The sequence below is a fragment of the Taeniopygia guttata genome, chromosome 3, assembly GCF_048771995.1.
Source record: "Taeniopygia guttata chromosome 3, bTaeGut7.mat, whole genome shotgun sequence".
NCBI classification, from domain to species: domain Eukaryota; kingdom Metazoa; phylum Chordata; class Aves; order Passeriformes; family Estrildidae; genus Taeniopygia; species Taeniopygia guttata.
This window is the reverse complement of record NC_133027.1, coordinates 22,897,279-22,919,868: the sequence shown is the minus strand read 5'-3', so window position 1 is coordinate 22,919,868 and position 22,590 is coordinate 22,897,279. Positions and strand designations below refer to the sequence as shown.

Genomic DNA, 22,590 nt, shown 5'->3' with positions numbered 1-22,590 from the left:
TTTAAACAATATAGTGTCCTAGCAGGAAAATTGTTTTTCTATTTTATTCTTTTCCCATCTGCTTGTAATTTTAAACACTATTGTTTCTGTCAGATTATAGTTTGTAGTTAAACCTCATTGAGTTTCTAACAAAGTTTTCATGTATTTGCATATCTGCAATGGCTTTTAAAAATATGGCCATTAAATTAAAATGGATGACTCATAAGAACGGGCAAAAATTAATAATTTAAAGTTGCTTTTGTTATTCTGTGGCATCAAGTATCTGAAGTATATTAGTTATTTTAAGAATTATTGTGTCAATTACTTTCTTTGTAATCAAAACTGGAAAAAGCTACCAAGAACAGTAATATTGCTAGTAGAGAAAGGAGGGGATATGGCAATCTTTCTATGCTCTCTTGTCCTGCCTACCATACCCCATCTCTCTCATCAGCAGGCCACGCATTCACAGAGATTTATTTTCAGTAGAAATATTTTTAGTGAAAAAACTGCAAGTTTCTAGGGAAAGAAATATGGATAGCAAAGTCATGAAGGGAGAGTTTCTGAGTGCAAGATAAATAGTATCATCTAGAGCGTTGTCCATCTACACAAGCACTAGATAGTGGATACTGGAAGATTTAATACAATCCTTATCATCTGACCATTAGAAAGATACTTAAATTACTTGTTCATCTGTTAGCTAAAAGAAACCACCTAATTGCATTAAAAACCCCACAATTTTAAATCAAAATTTTAATTGTGTGTGGTATTCACGACCAACAGTGGGTCTAAGTGGGACTAAGTGGGTACGATTTAAAAGCATTTTAGACAATTTTCAGGAAAAAAATGGGATTCAAGTGTGATAAGGTTTATTCTTACAACCAGAATTCAAACACAGGCCTTCTTTATAACTGCCTCATTATTATTAGTGTGAACTAAGTTTGGAGTTGGAGATATTTTTAAAACTTTACAATAGTCAGGAAACCATATGTGTTGTTTCCTGGAGACTTGAAATGATAGCCTTTTGGCTTCTTATCTATGAGATTTTTAGAAGGATATGTAATGGAAATCATAGTTAAATACATAAATTAAAAAAATCTGGAAAAACATTCTTAAATATTTAATATCAGCTGCTCAAAATTAGAGACAATTTTGAATTTTATACTTTTGTATCTAAGTTTTCCATGTGTAAACTCACTTGTGTAAATACACTGCAGTTATCACCAAGAGCCAAAAGCCTACAAGAAAATAAAAAATATCTATTTTCATGGAATGGTTTGAATACCAGCACATAGTCTTGAACAGAGATAGTAAAACAAATTATTTTAATAATCTTTTACAAATTATATGTTTTAAATTATGTGCAATAAGTTAAAAATTAATACAGCACCTAGAAACATTTCATAGTGTAGTTGCAGAACTTCAAACACAGGTTGCACAATTTTGGATCACTAAAGGAAAACTGGGAGCTGAGTTGCACTAGTTTAAGGTAAACAAAGGTCATACATCCAACATAGGTAAACATTCTATATTTGATGAAAATGCAGAAGCCTAAATGGCAGATCCCTCCCATATAAGAAGAAAAACCGAGAGAGAGAGAAGCTGCCACAGTCGTGTTTTTCCTCGCTTAGGATGCTCTGCCTGAGAAGTGCTGCTGTTTCTCCTCAGTTTCTTCTTGGTACAGAAGGGAGCACTAGTTTTAGATTTGCAATTTACTATGTTTTGCTATAGCAGATCAATAATCATAGCAATTAATCTTTGTTATATTTTTGCCTTGAGCAACTTAAAATTTTAGGGAATGCTCTTTGTGTATGGGGCCTTTTCATACTCCACTCTTCCCATACAAATTGACTGATAGTGCAGGACTGAGCAAGAGCAAACCTGCACACTACACCTCCGTATGGATCAAGTAATAGCAACATGATTCTGGGACAGGGTAAGAACAACATAATCCTGGCCTAGTTTCTGAAAAAGATGATGTGATGAAATTTAGGATTTCCTCATGAAACTGAAAGGAGAAGTCAGATACAGACACCATAGGAAGCACCAAATCCAAGAAACACCAAAGTCTTGGAAATTGCTTGCGTCTCAAATGTATGGATGTATTTCCCAGTACGGTCCTCAAATATAAAACTAGTATGATTTAAGACTTCCTATTGTAAACGCAGGCAAACCCAATGGGAAGAAATGATGACGTCTGACTCAATTCAGAAGGCTGAATTATTTCTTTATTATAACTATGCTAAAATAAATTAATATACTATATAAAAGGAGGATACTAAAACTACATACTACTTTCTCTAACACAACTCATGACCCTCTTGCAAGACTCCAGACACAGGTGGATTGGATTGGCCATCAGGCTCAAACAATCCTCACCAGAATCCAATCAAGCAATCACCCCAGGTAAACAATTCTCCAAACACATTCCGCAAAAGGAAAACAAGGAACAGGAATAGAAATTGTTTTCTCTTTCATTTCTCTCTGTGCACCTCTATAAAAAATCCTGAGAGGGAGAAAAATGTGCTTGCCACAACTTTCTGTTCTCATCAGATTCCGTTGCTTCTGTGTGGATCCTGCCTCACATACATACGTGCAAAGTCAGTGATTTGGTTATTTCCATTACTAGCTAAAGTTTTCAGAAAGGTGTTGCATTAAAGGCATTACAACGATGTCTTGCCCTCAAGATGTCTGTCTGACTCAAGGTGAGCTCACAGAGGCATCAACAGGGTGCAAAGAGGTCACAACATCAAATTAGTACTATCACTTCTTATGTAGCAGTCAGAAAACACAGAAAGTGGGGAGATAAAATCACTGCATAAACTGTTGGCTTTTATATTTCGTATTCATTGGCTTCCTTAATAAGACAAATCAGATGTTTATCAGTCTGAATTAGTGATCTTTAAGCCCATTATGAAATATTTATTTTCTATTAGGTTCAGGTAAAAATGTGAAATAAGAGAATTTTTTTTTTTTTTGTTCTGTAAACCAAATTTGCTACAAAATACTAATTTCAGAAGTTGTATACATAATAGTAATAATTAATAAACATCTTTGGTGCTCAGCAACAGCTATTTAAGCAATTCAGCTGGAATTCTGCTAGGCAAGGTTTTTCTGTGTAAAAATTTGCAAAGAAGAAAGAATTTGCAATGAAGCTGTCTAAGAAACAGGGTTTTAGTGACACAGACCTGCATTCTGGATTTTAAATATTTCCGCAGTATTTAGCATTTCTGGTGTAATTTTATAATACCATATAAATATTGAAGACAGTTCTTGCTAGACAAGTTTTAAATATTAATCACTTTATTAATGTTTTTCTCAGCTTACAAGTACTTCTTAGGCTTAGTGACTTGGTGGTTATTTTGATCTTTCAGTGTCTGAAAAAAAGGACTTATATACCAGATGTATTGGTATATTTTCATCAGAATTGCAGATAATATTGGGTGGTCATGCCTCTAATATCGAGGCAAGGATGTATCTTTTTTTTTCTTCTTCATGCTGAATGTCAGGTTACGGAATAATGTGTATGCCTGCAAACTTAAACCATCTCTTGATGTAACAGCTTGTGGCTACAGTGAGGATCGTGATCCAGGGAAGCCGCTACCAGCAGCAGGGAAAACAGAGGAGACAAGTCCGTGTTGTTGAGTAGGGGAGTACATTTTATTCCTCTCGTGCCAGGGGGGCAGAGGCCCGGGAGCCTGAGCAAAGCCCAGAGAGCAGAGAGGGAGAGAAAGCAAAGAGGAAACAGACCCAGGGCCCTGGGGTTTTATCAGGTGTCCCATGGGGGGAGTCTTAAAATCAGATTACAGCCTCCTCAGAAGGGGAAGGCTTGAAGTGGAAAATTTTGTGGCAGCATAAAATATGTATCATTAAATATTACTTTTATTATAAAACTATGTTTTTCTTGTCCTGAAACAATTTTGAGTTGTAAAGCTCCATTTTTTCTGCCCCCAAGCATTTTACAGTCAACAAAGTTAAAGTAAAAATCAAGTACTTCATTTGCTTGAAACATCAAACCCCATTTATTTCCCTCCCAAGAGAAGAATTAGCAACAAAAGGTTAAGCAAAAATGTTATTCCTCTGCCCTCAAGCAAGTTTATATCTCATTTGGGATATTCTTTCCACTGATATGTGAACGTTTTCATATGACAATGTGCGACAATCGCCTGCATTTGTACAGCTGTAAATAAACTTTCTATGCAGTCACCTCCCCCAGAATCACATAGCTGGAAAATATTCCTCAGGCTAATGGTAGGTAGCTGCATCTAAGAAATAAAATTTTATCATGTGCTAAGACATGCCTAATGTACCAGAATTCTTCTGATCATTGGAATTTCTAAGTGTCTGTGTGTCACCATGAAAAGGGGAAATTTGGGGTCTGAAAAAAGGATAGTTCAAAGGTGGGCTGTCAGAGTGGAGCATGGTTAACCACATCTGTACACCCTTCACCGACTCCTCACCAGTAGGCATCTAACAGGCCAAATAGTCAATTTAGTCAGTCATTCAGATGAAATCTTTTTACAGTCTACTGTGAACTTTTATAAATCTTTCATTCTGCAGAAATCATTATTGATTTCCATAAAGCTACAAACTTTCATTAGTTAAATTTATTTTAAACCTGGGATTAATGAAAACTTTAAAATATAATATTCAGCGTATCACAGTCTTCAATATTTCTGGTAGGTTTTGACTGGTTATGTTTTGGTGTGCATTTGGAATTTTTGCTGGTCTGAAGATATTTAAAAATAGCTGATCTTTCCCTTAGTTCTTCCTATGTGTTCTATTCAAGTGATGTGATAGAAATACAAAATCTGAAAATAAGTTAAATTTTGTGTCAGAGTTATTTAGAACACTATGACCATGTGTATGAGTAATAGGATAGATCTTCTACTGTCCATGATGGGAAAGTATTTTCAGTTTCAGGCAGAATTTTTTATGCTAGTCCAGGTAGATTCAATATCTACTTCTGTGTCCTAAATTAATATTCAGACTATTCCTAAGGTGATGTAGGACTGAAGACTGATGTATTAAGGAATAAAAAAATATAAATATTCAGCAAAAATGTTTATATAATGCTATGTAAAATACTTCATATTTACAGATATCCAGGGTATATTAGACCAATCCCTTAGCCTGAAGTCTACCTGATAAGAAAAAAGAAGCCATTCACAGAACAAGAAAATTAGGAATCACGACAGCAACCATTTTTAAGACCTACTAAGGATATATATCTTCCTTAGATGCCACACTTCATAAAAGTATGGCACATCATCTTCTCCTTAACGTTTCTTCCTGCTGTCTAAAACTGCCTTTTCTAAAGAAAACTGTGATATAGCACAAGTTGAAAGTTCATTCTTAAGTTATTCTTCTGAAGAGTATTCTGCAAACTTTCTTAAAAAGTGCTTAGAATAAGGGCATACCAAGTGTCAATCCTTTTGAAGGCATAATCCAATTAATTAACTAGAGCATGAGAACTCTCCTTTTTTTATACACAGTGTACAAGTCAAGTTGCAACATCTAGCAAAGTTGTTCATCTGTGCTACTTCAGAAAGTCTTATGATAAAGATTATTGTAGGCTGCAGAGCTGGAACAGAAATTAAAGTAGACATTTGAAAATTAAATTTGAACTAAGTTATGTTTACTTTCTCTGATAGCAATTGATATATCATAGTCAGTGGTGATAGTGAGCTGACTAATAATTAGCCAAGAGAAAAAAAAATATATAGAATCATAGGAAATTTTTTATTGTTGCTTGGATGCTTTTTTGTTTTGTTTTTGTTTTGTTTTGTTTGGGGTTTTTTTGTTGTTGTTGTTTGTGGATTTTTGGTGGGGTTTTTTTGTTTGGTTGGCTTTTTGTTTTGCTTTTTTTGAGGGGGGCATTTGTTGTTTTTGGGAGTTTGTTGCTTGGCTTGATTTGGATTGGTTTTTTTCTTTATATGCTTCATTTCAGAGTGTAGCTCACTCTGAAGAACTGCCAACACTGCACACTTGATAGAAGAGGGTTTATTTTATTTTATTTGTCCTCCAGGAAAAAAACACCAAAAAAATCCTGGAGATCCCTCACTGCAAAATTCTGACATATGATTAGCAGAATAAAATTTCTTTTTCAGAAAGTAAATTCCTCTTGCAGCACTGGTGGCAAAGGTGAAGGGAATGACTTTGTTAGAGTAAATTATGTCAGTAGTATGACTAGAGATTTTTTCCCCTAGAAACTGGAGAGATGATGTGATTAAAACTTTTCATGTATTTATGGTAAAGAAAAAGTAATTATTTTATATTAATAAAAAAAATAAGAAACACATTTCTTTAATGTGATATCTTTGCTCTACCTTTTAAAAGACACTTTAAAGATTTTTTTTCAAGTTTCATTTGATTTATTTTCAAAATTGTCTTAGCATTTCTTTTTTGATAGCTCTGTGCATTTTTCTTTCTCAGGTGCAAAGCAATGACAGAGAAGGAAAGATGAGTGATGCTAAGGAACATCATCTCTTTTATTGTAACATTGGCTTGGGTTATAGCCCTGCAGTCATCAGTTAAGTTCTATGACTGTCATGTAAAAGTAATATCACACAAACATATGAATACCTTGGTTTGATAGTGGTGCTGCTAAAATCATGAGAGATGCTTTGTTTCAGGTATCTATTGGATTTTGGCAAAGCTTCACCTGTACATTGGTATTATTATTTGAAGAATATGCTTCTAAAATTAAAAGTCATCCATTGCAATTTTGACCTTTATCACAGAAGTAAAGGAAGAGAATTTTTCTCTAGTTATGTACTGACTTCTCTAAGATTTTATACTGTACTTCTTTTGAACACTTCAGTATTGGTAATCTCATTTTTTAGAAGTGTCAGGGAAGTCATAAATTGTTCATAGAAATAACAAAACCCTCCTATCTCAAAATTCAGGATATTATTTCCTTTAGTAATGAGTATTGTCTGCTTTTGATCCAGTGGAAAAGCAATATAAAATTGATTCTGCTACAGTCTGTTGTTAGAGTTCTCCCAGGATACGGAGTGACTGCGTGCCATAGAGATCACAGTTCTTCATGTTTTATTTTTATTTTTACTATTGACTGCACCCTGACAGCTAGATGACTTTTGTAAGAGGATGTTAGCCTTTTTAATACTGTGTATTCGTATTTCAATAATATGAGAACATATAAGTCGTGCCTGAGACTAAATCTAGTTGAGGATTTGCACTTCTATTTCTGTTTTTCAAATACTTACAGTAACTTAGCTATCCATGACCTAACCTTCATTATTAGGTGTCTGATGTCTTATAATCTTCTTACATTCACCATGCATGTTTTGTTATAACTGATAAAGCACTTCTATCAAAGCAATTCGTATTTAAATATTAAACAGAACATCTATTGAGGTTTTGTTTCTTATCTCATAATGAATTAATGATATTTATGACCATTTTCTTTAAAGAAACAGGTGTGCATTAGCATTTTAATACCATGTCCCAGTAGACATTTAGAAGACTAAGACAGAAATGTGGACAGCAGAGAAATTAACTTAAATATCAGGGAGTAAAATTTAAAAGGTATATTTATTACAGCATGGCATGTTTTGATCATAGAGACTCAATGCCATTTCAAAGTGAAAGAAGGAGCAAATCTTATTTTCTGATGCAACAGAAAGGAAAATCTAGAACACAGACCCAAATCTAAAGTAGTCTGGTATTTGATTTAGTTCTGGTCACGGTTTCCTAGGCACCAGGGTGTTGTTCTGTCCCTAACTGCCCTCTGCGCAAATGCAAGCATAAATCTGCTTAGTGTCATTTTCTACCATTTCATACAGAGATTAACTGTTTTCTACCATTTCATACAGAGATTTCTGTATAAGAGGGAGAAACTATTGATTCTGGTTTTGAACATGACTGTGGGAAACTTCTAGGCCTTGTTGGAAATGATTTAGTAGAAGAACAAGGTATTGCACTTGTGCAACCTACCATACGAAAATATTTCCCATTTCTTTTTATGTTTTCAAATGGCAAAAACACAAACCAGTGTATGTGACAGCTCCTGAGAAATGAGATAAAAGCCAGGGTAAAACCAGGCACCACACAACTTTGTAAATTTTGTTTTAGGAGAAGGTGTGTAATCAGAAAAAAGTTTATAAAGTATTAATTTTGGAATTGCACACTCCTGGTCTTTTTCCAGGTAAAAGAAGTAAGATACACAAAATTACTGTCTCTGGAAGTGTTCCTAAAAATTAGATAAAAATAAAACAGAAGAGTTACTACATGTTTCCTGTGCCAGATTAAACTGAATTTATGCTGTTTTGCAAGAAGAAAATGCATGCAATAGAATAATTCATGTGATATTATTTGTTACTAAACCATACAATTTATATATATATATATATTATTACAGTTTAAATAAAATGTACCTTAGACCAAAAAAGCTGAGATGTCCACTTCGCAGATTAGGCATAATCCAGGCAGGATTTGGACTGCTGTTTGTAAATAGAAAACAACTGAAGATCCTTTTGGGACTTTAGGACAATTGCTATTTTCAGACAGGGACATGTATTATTTTAAAGTGCAATTTCAGTGTATCTACACATCATTTTTTCAGAATAATAATATTTTGGAAAAAAAAATAGGATAAAAAATATTATTTACTCCATTGTGTCTATTTTGAATTTTTTTTCTGTATATCTGATCTAGGCTTTGCTTTCTTTATCTGTCATCTTGTATAAGAAATATCAACAATTTTGCTGTACATGTAAAATCTTCCTTATTGGGTATATCTGAGAACAAACAAAATATTTTTCTGTCAGAACAAAATAGGTCTATCCATATCACAGAAATGAAAAGGAATTTTCATTTCTGTGATGGAAAAGAATAAACATTTAGATAAACATTAAGTTCAATAATTTCTTTCTGTGGAAAGAAACTATTGATCTTAATGTTTATCCAAATATCATAAACCAGACTAAGAATGCAAACTAATTTCAGTAGATCAGTATATTAAACTTGAAAATCTAATTTGTACATAAATAAGCGCCAATTCTGTGACTAAACAGAAGGAAAATGATCTCAAGATTACAATGTCAAAACCAGTTTTTTTAAACCACAATTCACTGACCTACTCACATGGTGAAAAAAAAAATGTCATTTTTCTACTGCTTGATTTGTGATTGGGTAGTATTTGTCAGTAAGTCATACCCAAATGTTGAAAGAATACTTACACTTATTTCAATAAATTTTAGATTAGGCCCTAAAGCACATAAGTTCACTCTGTCAGATACACTGCTCCATAAACAGTGCTTCTTATTCCCTTTTCCATTATAATGGCTTCAGAGTTTGTAATTACAGCAGCTAATACAGCCAAATAGGCCTAAGATTTAACAAATGTGAAGCAGGCTTTTTCAAGTTTTTTGTACTAATTGGTGATACCCTTTCTGTCATTTGCTATGTCTAATTACAAGGGTGGTAGAGGAAGAAGAGTAAAGCTTAGTGTTGTCTCAGATCCTGTATTTACTTTCTCAGGAGAATGTAGCTTCTGAAGAAGCCAGATCCTCTTTTAATGACTCCTGGATCATTACTGAGTTAATTAATTTTGGAAGAAAGCAGAAGTCTCTGAACAAGTATCAGAAAAAAGAAAATATATAATTTCTCACAATAGCTCTTTCAACTCTCCATTTCACAACTAGTAGATCTTTGTAAATTACATTCATTTCCAGTAAATTAATTTAAACTGGTACATAATTTACAATTTTCATGTCTCATTACTTAAGCCATGGCAGCCATCATTTTGACACATTTTGTCCATAGGTGAGTAATCAGGAGTTTCTGGGAGAACCAAGATAGTTTTGTCAGCTCTTAGGCTCATATTTAACCATTTATCAATGCCTCTAACAAGGAAAGAAAAAGTGTCAGAACACAGTAACTAGACATGGCTTCTTCTTCCAGTCATGCAAGCTCCTGAAGGAGGTAGCTTAATCATTCTGGACTGTAATATACACCTGTCAGCATTAGACAAATGGGTAAAATAGGAAAAATTTAAGCAATACTGAGCAAAGGAATCTTTTCAAGTATGTGTGTTTTGCTATAAAATGATGCAGTAGCTGAAATAAAGATGTCTCATTTCAGAACATTGCACAGTCACATACCTTGTACTTTGGAGTGCCAGATTCACAGAGTAGTTACAGAATAAAGTGCGTAAGACAAATAAGTATGTTCTAAAGGGGTTATTTATTATTGTAATTTAATAGCATGTAACATTTTTATAATGACTGGTGGTATCTCAATGTTTACATCACACTCATTTCCAGAAAATACACTACAGAATTCCATACCAAAAATATATTCATTCCTTAGCTTTGAGTGACTTCTGTTATCTCACTCATGTGCATGTATACCTGAACAGGTGTATTACTTCTTAAATATTCAGCTAAGTACAGCAATGAAGGAAATACTCCACCACTTATCTGTGAAAATAACAGGAAATGCCATAAAGTACTCCTGCAGTACCCCATCAAAGAATAATTTATCTTCTTATGAGCAGAATGAGGTGAAAGTGTAGGTTTCCAATTTTTGATAGAAAATACACCTGGTTTTAGCACAAAATCACAAATTTAGTCTTTGAAATCTACATGCTTATAAATTCTGAATTTTGCTGTGTACAATGTATTGGTTTTTTGGAATAGATCTGGGGCTCTGCTGAGGGAAGATGTGAGCAGCAACACATGAGGGCAGCATGCAAAAAGTAGTTTTTGTTTCAGTTTTAAAAACTAAAATTATAATTCCTTGTTAGCTCAATAGAAACTTATAAGTGTTCAACTGGACCACACTACTATCAAAATACTGGCTTGCTCATTGCTACAGTAATTCCAGGGGGTACAGTTGCACAAGTGATGAATTTTCTGTACTTTATTAGATAGGTGGCTGTATTTTTATAAGGATCTGACCTATTCCACCACTATATCATAAGGGTTTATTTAGTATTTAAAATCACAAGAATGAAGCAAGTAGTCAGAAATTATGCTGATGGATATTTCTTCCATATCAAAACTCTGTAGGTCATCCCTTTGTTAGTCATGTTTATTGTCTTCAGGTTTACCTATAACCACAGATGCTATCAATTTGTCTGACCAGGCTGAAATGGCTGAACTGAGGTTTTCCACTTGCAGGTAGAGAAAATGTTGCAGACATTTATCCAGCATCTGGTCAATATTTCTGCAGCTCTTAATTGGACTTAATGTACTTAGCCTGAGACTACAGCTACAAACAAACCACTGAAAAATGTCATTAATTCATGGTAAGTCAAATTACTCTTTCACAGTGTCAGGGTCAGTGAGTAGGTAAAACAGTTTTTACTTCCTTGTGATCTCATAGTGGTGCATTTTGTGGTTACTTGAAATGCTAACCCAGATTTCTCAATAGCAGAATCCCTTTTATTAAGCATGCATGGACAACCTGCATGATAACACTTAAGTCTGACAAGATGCTTTCCTCAAGGGTCTTTAGAACACTGTGCACTGAAGGGGACTTTTAACAGCTCCCTTGAAAATTAGTAATGATCTTTCAAAGTGTAGCCAGCAAACAGCAAATCATCAAAAAAGGTGTCAGTTTATTCTCCTTTTTGTCTGGAGGTTGGAACAGACTCACACAGCCCAGTACTTCCCACTGTATAGCTAATGGGTCTCATGTACCTTCTCTGCATGCTGGAGTACTTTTGTATCAATTTTTTTAAATTACAGCTGATAATTAATCCATCATCTTGTAAAAGCAGGACTGTTAGCCATGTTAATAGATTTTAGGACCTACATGAGAAAAAAACTTCATAGTCTGGCTAACAAGATAACACATACATTTCTTTGTCTTGATGGTCTCTTCTAGCACCTTCAAGATTACTTCCTTAAAGTTTGTTCAGCTTTCCTGGACCCCTTTATTTTTAAGGGCTGCTTTCCAAGGGACTTTCTTAATCAGTGTCTGAGGCAGACCAAAGTCTGCCTCTGGAAATACAGGGTAGAGGTTTTATCAACAGTCCTCCTAACTTCACCTAGTATTGCAAATTCTATCATGCTGTGGACACTGTGCCCAAGGAGACCTCTGACCACATCTCCCACCAGCCCTTCTCTGATTGTAAACAGCAGATCTAGTGGGGCCTCACCCCTAAAATGCTCACTTATATGTCTAGATCTCTGAATATTGTTGATTTTAAGCTATCTGGTATTTTGGTTTTCATACCTTAACAATAGAGTTTTTTCCACATAATTTCATATATTCAAGAATAAAGGTATGCTCATCAGACTGAAGAAAACTTATTTAATGCCAGCCTTTCACATGGCTAGCACACAACTTTTGCTTTTTTAATTAAAGTATACTTATCTCTGCCCAATAATATTATTGCCTTCCTTCTGTTTTCTCCAGGTCCCACAGGAGAGCGGAGTCAGTGAGAAACCGCATAAGTGCTGCTCAGGATAAAGCCACTACATCTACATAATCCCAAATTTGAAAAAGAAAATAACAAAAAGTTGGGCATTGCTGTGCATGACATGACATATTTATAATGTTTTGTTTATTTTTTTTATTAAAGGAATTCTGCAACTCCTGAATACAATCAGATAAAAAATTGCTAGTGTTCATTTGTCAATGAATCAGAAAACATTGGTCCTCTTTTCAAATCAATTTGTGCACAGCTTTATAAAAAAATAAAAAGCAATAATAAAATTTTACTATGAAAATAAATCTAGTCACATTAATACAGTAAGAACATTCATTTCACCAAAAGTCATTCTCAGGACAGAAGTAAAGACTATTGAAGTGTTTTATGAAAGTCAGCTTCCCAAATTACTTAATCCTACCTGAGGGTTTAAGTTTTTACATCAGTGTAGTCCCCTTGAGTTTAATAATTGCTAGATTTGAGCATATACTATGTAATTCATGATACGTATAATAACTCTTGACCTCACTAGCTATTCACTTCATTACTAGTTTTCCTAAAAAATCACAAGTTCTCTTTCCAATGACACACATATTTCTGAAAATACGCTGTATTTCACAAAGCAGAATTCAGTTAATGGTGAGCAAATGAAAATCAAGGTATGTTTAACTACTAAAGTCCAACAAGAAATTGCTTGGTTTTCTGTTTTCTTACAAAACATACACGTTCTCTTGTTAATTCTGGGGGAAAAAAACCCTGACTTCTAATGTTTAGTGAGATATTTTCATATTTCAGTAAATTTCTTTTGTATTCCAGAGTTAATTTTTTTTTGCCAAAGAAAATAGACTCCAAGCATAAATATACCATAAAAAGAGTATGTTACTAAGAAAGAATACTATTATATATTTAAAAGAAATAAGTCTTCAAGGAAGGGCTACTCTGTTCATAAGGAATAATGCACACTTTCCCATGTGAGGATCATTTAGTATTGCAGGCTAAAAGTCTCCACTATGCTCTTCATCATAAGCCAGTGCATGATCAATACTCTGTTACTGAAACATACAGCATTGCTGCCATCTATTACGACTTGCATCTTACAGCACTTTCTTGACAACATAAGGCTCTTTTCATCACATTGTCACTGTAATTATTGTGTTAATTTTATTATATTATCAAAGGACATTTTCAAGATTATACACACCATATTCACCCTTATAATTTGACTGTATAATCAATTTATTTGTTTCACTCCTTATTACAAAAGTTTCATAGTCTCAGTGTCATGCACTCATATTGTGGATACTTGGAGAAGCTGGGAAAGTATAGAGTGATTAGCTTGCCTGTAAATATTGAGTCAAAAGGTGTTAAGATAGATTAAATATTAGGGTTTGGTTCTACCAATGCTCATAGGGAGAATGTTTTAGAAAAGTAATCAAACAGTATGATACTTGTTCAAAAATTATTCACTAAATTTTTCAGAGCAGGATATGTTTCAAAGATTCAATAAAAATAAAAATAAAATCCTCCATGTTCCACGGCTGGTTTTTAACATGAAGCACAATGATATTATTCTTACCACTCCTGAAATCTCATCAAATTTGTCAAGAATTAGTTAATAGCCAATAACCAAATTGAATACAAGTACCTTTTGATCTTCTTTGCACTGGAAAACTCAGCTTCCGACTTCAGTGTTATTAAACAGAAAATTAGGGGTTTTGACAATATTCTAGTCTTCTATAAACAAATTTGAATTTCCTCTTTAGAAGAAGAAAGTGATAGATTTATTGTCATAAAGTCTTCTCTTACATCAAAGAAATTGGTATTGTGAAAAGAAGATTTCTAAATATTCCATATAAGTAGTTATCTTGGTGGATGCACGCAAGTCAAAGAACAGGTTTCTTCAGTGCCACAGTAGTAAGCTGAATATGGACTAGCTTAGAGGTCTGTAAGATTTTTCAACACACTGAAAGTTAGAGTAGATGATCCCCAATTTCTTATGGTCTTGAACTCTCTAATGAATAACACTGCACAAAGGTTTAATATTTTCAGACTACTGTGTGTTTGGTCAGGAGCATGTGCCATTTTACAACCAATCTATGTATACCCCAGCCCTTTGCCCAGCAGTAACAAACCTTTACTAATACATACTAATAAAGCATGATGAAAAGCAACAAGTGAAAACAGGATTTTTATTTTGTTATGTTGTGCTGACATGTTTCCATTGCCATTTCAGATATTTCTGCATTTCAGATTTTCTGCTTAGTTCTATCCTTTCATTATGTTGTGGTTTAACTTCATCCAGCAGCTATGCCGCACACAGGCATTTGCTCTCTCCCTGGGGGGAATGGAGGAGAGAATCAGAAGAATAGAAGTTGAGAAAATGCATGGGTCAAAATAAAGATAGTTTAACAGGCAGAGAAAAAGCCATGCATGGAAGCAAGCAAAACAAGAAAACCACTGCTTCCCATGGGCACACAGGTGTTCAGCTATCCCCAGGACAGCAGGGCCCCATCACATGTAATGATGACTTGGGAAGACAAACAGCATTGACACTGCTCCCTTCCTTCTACGTCCCCCAGTTTTATATGCTAAGCCATATGAGCTATATGATGCCATATGGTCTAGTATGGGGTCCCATACTTGCGTTACAATGACCCCATGCAGCTCTACAGGCCTGGGACAGAGTGGCTGGAAAGTTGCTCAGCAGAAAAGGACTTGGGGGTGCTGGTCGACAGCAGCTGGCCAAAAAAGCCAATGGCATCCTGGGCCTTTGTCAGAAATAGTGTAGCCAGCAGGACAGGGGAAGTGATTGTCCCTCTCTGCTTGGCATTGGGAAGCTGCATCTCAAATCCTTTGTTTAGTTTTGGTCCACTCACTACGAGGAAGAGACAGTGGCACCAGGAGGCTCAGCTTTGGCCTTCCAAATAAGGGCAACAAAGTTGGACTTGATGATCCTAAAGGTCTTTTCCAACTTCAATGAATCTGTGATTTTATGATAACCACTGGGGTCAGCTATCCTAGTCGGTGTACTCACTCCTCTTCTTGGGCACCCCCAGCCTCCTCACTGGTGGGATGGTACAAGAAGCAGGAAAAGCCGTGACTTTATGTGAGCACTTCCCAAAAACAATGAAAACTCTCTGCATTATCAACATAGTTTTCAGGAAAAATACATAAAAACAGCCCCAGGACCACCTAGTATGGAACACTCATAACTTTATTTCCTGCTATTGCCCATGGTTTACTCTGAGGGGTTTTGCAGGGCTCAATAAAGAAGTTGGAAAGATTATGAAGAAAATTATACAAATTTTTCCTTTAATCTTTGTTCTACAGCATGTCAGCTATTCCACAGAGCAGTAGACTTATTGTATTTGAATTATTAGTTGAATTAAATATCTAGGTATAAAATTCACCTAAATCCTATTGTTAGATATGACTTGGATTAGATTTACAGGTAACTGGATTCCTAACAGTGAACAACAGAAGATACAAAAAGTTAACAGCTGAGATCCAAGAAGTGCCAAGTGGAATAAGCGTGGTAGGGAGATGAGAAAATTATTACAACATAAAAAGAGACATAGGAAAGAGACATCTACTTCAGAGATTTAATTAGATATAGTGATTCTCTGGTTATATAGCACAAAGGTTAAGTAACACATCAAAGGTTATATAGCACATCAGCTGCCTTGAATTGCTAAAAGTAAGCAAATTAAAAAAGAAGAAAATAAAACCAAAGCAGGCATACTCCATGAAAATTCTAACTATAACTCAATTGAAAGTCACTCTTGATGAATTTACAATGCCAAATATATTTTACATCTCAAAAACTACCTGGAAAGCATGTCTTTCTTTCTGTTAGTGGAACTAAATTCTTTCTGTCTACTTACACTTAACTTTCTCCAGAGAGTTATAGTTTTGACAGCAACTGTCTGAGTAGTGGAATGGCAAAACAAAATGCAGTTGTCATTTTAGACACCAACAATAGGAAGCTCAACTTCTTTTTCTCGAACCACTGTTCGTGCAGTCAAACTCTGCTGTCAGATATAAAAATGGCCTTTTATGTGATGGCAGCATTAAGCCCAACATAGAAAGGGAAAGAAAAGTTTACCATGAAATAAAATATATGAAAAGTCAGCACAAAACATATCATTATAGGATGACACAGAAGAATTATAGTCATCCTGCTACTCACATTCCCACCAAAAGTGCATCCTTTTTTGTACAAAAGAATGAATGTACTTGAACTTATGAACTCCTAGTACTATGTTAGGGGAAAAAAAGGCAGTAATAAAACTTGATGCAAATACTACACATATTGTTAGATAAGACAGTATTTCCTCTCACAAAGTCTATGCAATTTTAAAAATATATTTTGTAATATCTTGTCTTAGATTATTATCTGAACAGAAATGCCCTTTATTTGAACATGATATGAATTTCTTTTAGTCAGAAAAAGGAAACCAGCAAAACTACACTGCAATTATTACAATGATTTTCCATTACTTGGAACAGAAATTGCCAGATAGCAGAAAATAGCAGATTTCAAGGCTGATTATAAGAAAGATTAAAAACATGCAAAGATTCATCAGTGGAAAAAAAAAGGAAAAAAATTAATTTAATAATTATAGACAATTAAAAATATTTGTAAAATGTTGAATATTGCAATTTAAAGTATCATACATTCTCCTTATACATTCTAACAACACAACCAAAATGTATTTCATGAACATAATAGCTGAATTTTAGACCTAACTGTTTCAAGATATAGCTGAACTTATGGTGTCTCAAAAAAGCACAATTTAAGTATATAAAAATTATTTTTGTAGTAGTACAGATGGAAGTGAATAAATCTAACACTGATATATTTTATGACTATATATTATGTAGTGCATTGTGTTATGAAATAATTCTGACCAAAATGGAGTAGAGGGGAAAATGTATTGCTTGCTTGATTATACATTTCATGTTTTTAAAATATTGCTGCAACCTAATCAGATACAAGTAAATACTGTCTTTTCAAGACTGGTTGAAATGTTTCTTCTTTTTTAGTGATTGAGAGGGAAGTGCAGATGAATCAAAGACAACTATAAGTATGCTCAGTAGAAGGTTGACTACAGAGTCTGAGAAAGACAGATTCCAGCAACTTTGAACATGGTGACAGAGGCAGATGGCACTAAGGGTTCTCACTCTGCTCCTCCATTGTTTTGGCCTTGCTATAAATGCCAACCTAGGAAACACATCAAAAACGTTTCACTAGGCTTATGCAATTTTGAAAAAGTTCAAATTTTCTCATTGAAAGAACCCATAAATTCATAAAATAATTACAAAATAGTTCTAACAACTCCCAGAGAAAACTTTCATGTTTTTAAAGTCTGTTTAGGCATAAGACATACAGCTCAGATAACCACAGTATTTATTTAAATCTTCAACTCAAATCTTTGTCATAAAGACTCTGAGAGAACACCTGATACAACAGAAAATTATTGCAGTGGCTTTCTGTGGTTGTATCACTTCTTTCTTCCAAATAAATTTTTTTCATTATGAGAATCAAGATACTGGGATATATATAGCATTATTTTGCCTTTCTATGGAAAATGTGTGTGCCATGCTACACCACTTGCATTCTAACTTAGATACTACTGGCAGTTTTACAACATACAAAAGCTGGGGTCTTCTGCATTTAGCAGAGGAAAATAAAGTGGACAATGCTGTTATGCAAGATTGTAACACTATTGAGTTCAATCTCAACAAGAGAAACAAAACATCTCAACTCAATACCACACTCCTGAGTTGTTTGTTTCAAATATCTGTCTAGTGGGAGCAAGAAACAATCATTTCTGGGTTAATCCTCTTCAAGAAACAAAGACAGGCAAGATTTATCCACTTATTAAGAGAATTCATTTTGTTTCAAAATTTTTGACATGCATCCAAAAATCAATCTCAATAAATGCCAAAGAACATGGAGATAGAGGTTATTTGTCTGTGATCAATTTTTATGTAACGAAATTGTGAGAAATGAATTTTTTTTAGTAACACAAATCATTCTGAGAAAAAGATAGATGTTCTAGGTATTCTGGGTCTGTATGAAATTGCATTATTTGTTTAGTGAAAAACAGAGTGGTGACAATTATGACTATTCTGTCTAGCCTTGGAATATACATGCTTGGTTTTTCCTTATTCGCTTTTATATATCATCTTTTCTCAAGGGTTTGCCCAGTTTTTAAGTTGATTTGCAGTACTCAAATCATCACAATATGTGCCTCAATTACTTCAATATGTAATAAGGAAAGGTTGAAGAGGTATCTTGATGCTGTTTTTCTTTCTGTATGCTTCACCATGTTCTACATTTCACCAGTTTTGGATCATAACAGATATAAACTCATAAACCATAGAGTTTAAAGGATAATCACAATACAATCCACAATACAATTTACAGTATTCAGAAACTACTATGAGAAAGAAGTGAGCTAATGAATTAATTTGATAAATATTGTGATCTTACTTTGCTTCTTAAAGTCACAGAGTTATTAATGCCAAATACCTGCTAGATGTCTCTTTTTTATTCATTTATTATATCCCTGAAATGGAAACTTCAATATTTTTATCCTTAAATTGCAATATTTTTTTAGTATCCTTGATGAAGTTTATTTTGTTTCCATTATTCATTATTTCTCTAATGCATTTGCCAGAATTTTGGATTCAAAAAAGTCTTCCCATTTTTTCCTACATGGTGCTTTATTTTAATTTTAAGTAATGGTAATTATGTTATAATATAGGGTTTTTTCTTTTGGTATTATTAAAACTGCATAATCTAGAAAATAAGAAACAGTAAGCTTTATCCTACCAAGACATCTGATATAAGTCCAATTAATTTCTTCCTAGGATGCAATATGGTTTGGGTTAATTTGTTAGTGTGTTGCTTTTCTAAATTTACTAACTTAGATTGAGTTTTTTTAGTCAGCCTAGCTGAACACCACCATTCTGAAGAGGGCAGAGGTAAATATTTTTAGCCAAGTTCTGTGAAAAAAATAAGCAAACAAATTAAAATCAGGTACTAAAAGCTATTCTTTTTATGGATTACTGACTTTAAATATTCCTCCTTAAAGAGAAATCTTGAGGAAAATTGCTATAAATTGTAGACAATAATTTCAGATTAAGTCTTTTTTTTTCTTTTAGAAAAGTTTGAAAAAGAATTTACTGTAGAAGAATACTAAGGTTAAAAGGAGAAACAGCTCACTGCTCCCAAGAACACATCTCTAACATGTTTAAATGTTTTGTTTTTTTTTTTTACATACTCTAGTCCCTTAGTAGAGGTCTATGTCATGCTGGATGCAGAAATTTCAATTATATCATCATATAACATTCAATACCAACTTGTGAATTGCTAATTTTTTTTCCAGCAATGTTTTGCTGTACAGTCTTCTTGTCTCATAACATAACTGGTGGCACTTGAGATATTATTTTACTTAAGAAAGGTTTAGAAATTGTGATTTTTCTCAGTGTTTCTTATTTTCCTAAGTCTATTATTGTTGCTTAAACAATGTTAGAAAAATGTACATTTCTCAGGGAATTTAAATAATTGAATATTCAAATTACTTTTTAGCTTAGTAGAAAGGTATAGCATGTTTCATGTGATTAATCTGACAGCAATTTCCAGTAGGGATATTATGAGTTTGTCCTAGAAACAAGAAATGAGGGCATGCCCTGCTCTTCAGTGAGTGTTTAAGTTGGCTGTTTGGCATTGACCAAGTAATCTCCATTATTAAAATGATGTTAAAATTGTTCCCTAGTGAAGTCCTGACAGTGCACTGTTTTAAAACATAAATGGCCTTTTATAAAATAAGCCTCTGAGGAAGGAAATCTGTAGGAAGGAATACAACCTTTCCTTTCTTCCTGGCATTTCACACCTCTAAAAGAATGTGTTAAGTAGTTAAAGCCAATGTTTACAGAGTCACAGATTCATCATACAGCTGAGGTTGGAAAAGATCTTTAAAAGATCATCAAAATGGAGGAGGATAGCTAATGAAAAAGTAGACAGCAAATGCTGAGATACTTAATGACATCTTTTCTGGTAGAATTTGCCCTCATGAATACCAGGTCCTTCAGGCCAGGGGAAAAAATTGGAGATTAGAGCCTGATGGTAATAATATAGAGGCCATATGTTTGATTTCTTTGTGGGAATTCATTAAAGAGCTAGACTCAATCTAGCTAGACCCACTCGATCTTTGTGGGTCTCTTCCAACTCAGACTATTCCGTGATTCTCTAATTCTAAAAACTTATTCTTAGTGGAGGAGAATCTGGTTAGGGGAGGTTTAGGCATCTGAACACACACAGGTCCATGAGGCCTGATGGTATGTGCCTTCAAGTTCCAAAGGACTTGGCTGGTGTCATTGTGGGGCCACTCTCAATTTTTTTCAAAATATAATGGTTACTGGAGAAAGTTCCTAGAGACTAGAAGAAAGCGGATACCAGCCATACCTTCAGGAAGGAGAAGAAAGAGGGTCTGAGGAACTACAGGGCTCATGTCAATTTCTGGGAAAGTGATGCAGCAACTGATCCTGGAGACCATTTCCAGGCCTTTCAAGTACACGACAGTAACTGGAAGTAGTCAGCATGGATTTATTAAAGGGAAGTAATCCTGGACCAATCTGAAAGCCTCCTATGATGAGATCACTCATTTCACAGATGATGGTGAATAAAAGGTTGTTTGGATTTTAGTAAGCCTTTTAACTTTGACTCCCATAACATACTCATAGACAAACTAATACAATACAGGCTAGATATAAGGAAAATCAGGGGGATTGAAAACTGACTGAGCAGCTGGGCCCAGAGGATTGTAATCAGTGGCCCTGGAGGCCATTCACTCCCACAGCAGTGCCTCACAGATCAAAATTTGTGTCAATATATTAACATCCTGATAAATTGCCTTGACTACAGACACAAAACCGTACCCTCAGCAAGGCTGCAGACAATACAAGACTGGTAAAGGTGGCTGATACACTAAATTATTTTTCTGCCATTCATAGAAACTTTAATAGTCAGAAGAAATGGATAAAGGAAACCTCTCAAAGTTTAATTGAGGGAAATGCAAACTTCTGCACCTAGGGAGGAATAGACTGAAGTACAAGCATGCTCTGGCTGCTGACTGACAAGAAAGCAGTTTTACTGAGAAGACTCTAGGGAAACTGGTCAGTACCAAATTGAACATGAGCCTGCAATGTGCCTGAGATGCATTAGGAATTTCCTGTGCTACATTAGGTAGAGAAGAAAGGGCTCAGTGGGAATCTCCTTATGGTGTTCCTAGCAAAATGAAGTAAAGAATTGAAGCAGGTGCAGCCAGAATTGTCATGGTAACAAACAGTGAAAATGCTGTTTGGCAAGGAGTACAAACTGACATGCAGGAAATTCTACATAATTTACCTACAGGTAATTTCATCCAGATTATCTATACTTAGATTCAAAGCCTAAATGGACACAACCCTGAACAATCTGCTCTAGCTGATCTGCTTTAAAAATGATGTTGAACCAGATGATCTTAACGGGTCAATTCCAATCTTAATTATTCTCTGACACTTCTGTTTTATCTTCTTCATTCTACTTTGAAACTTCCATTTTCCCTTTTCTTCTGTTTTATTCTCCCAGTTTTTTAAAACCTCTTCCAATTTCCTAGGATTGTCTCCCACATTATGTATATATTTTTCAAGTCTCAGATTTGCCACTTATTTCTGTGTGATCACTTGCTCTTGTATATGCCTTCCAACGAAGCGTAAAGAAAGCTTTCTGGCAGAACACAGCTCCATAATGTGCTGCCTCCACCCAATGATGTAGTGCACCATAAAGCTGTGAATAGCCAATGAAGCTTAGAACAGCCTCAGTGCCCCAGTTAATTGCTTGTTCAAGTTCCAAAACAAAGCTGACACCTGTGAGAACTTGGCTTGTGTTTCTTTGTCAACACATATACATCATCCATAAATGCCTTGTTCATACGTAATTGAAGAGATTCATCCATGGAATATCTGTTACATCTTGCCTCTATTAGATGTTTTAAAAATGAAGAGAGATTGCAGCACAACAAGGATCATTCCTTATGAATTGCAATATGTCTGCTTTATGACAAAGAGCCATAAAATTGGTATTGATGATTGATCAGTGTTATTTTAACTGCCTAACAAGAAGAATTATCTCACTGGTAAAGGCTGTAAAATCATTTTCT

The 22,590-nt window shown here is 34.5% G+C and overlaps 1 long non-coding RNA gene across 1 annotated transcript in view; it reads left to right on the top strand.

Moving 5' to 3' along the window:
- The window catches only part of LOC140683574 (uncharacterized), a 46,061-nt gene extending 33,507 nt beyond the window's left edge, over nt 1-12,554 (top strand). The window contains exons 2-3 of the long non-coding RNA XR_012054742.1: nt 11,124-11,251; nt 12,367-12,554. This is a non-coding gene — a long non-coding RNA (uncharacterized lncRNA). The remainder of the gene's footprint in view (nt 1-11,123; nt 11,252-12,366) is intronic.
- Nucleotides 12,555-22,590: the final 10,036 nt, after the last annotated feature.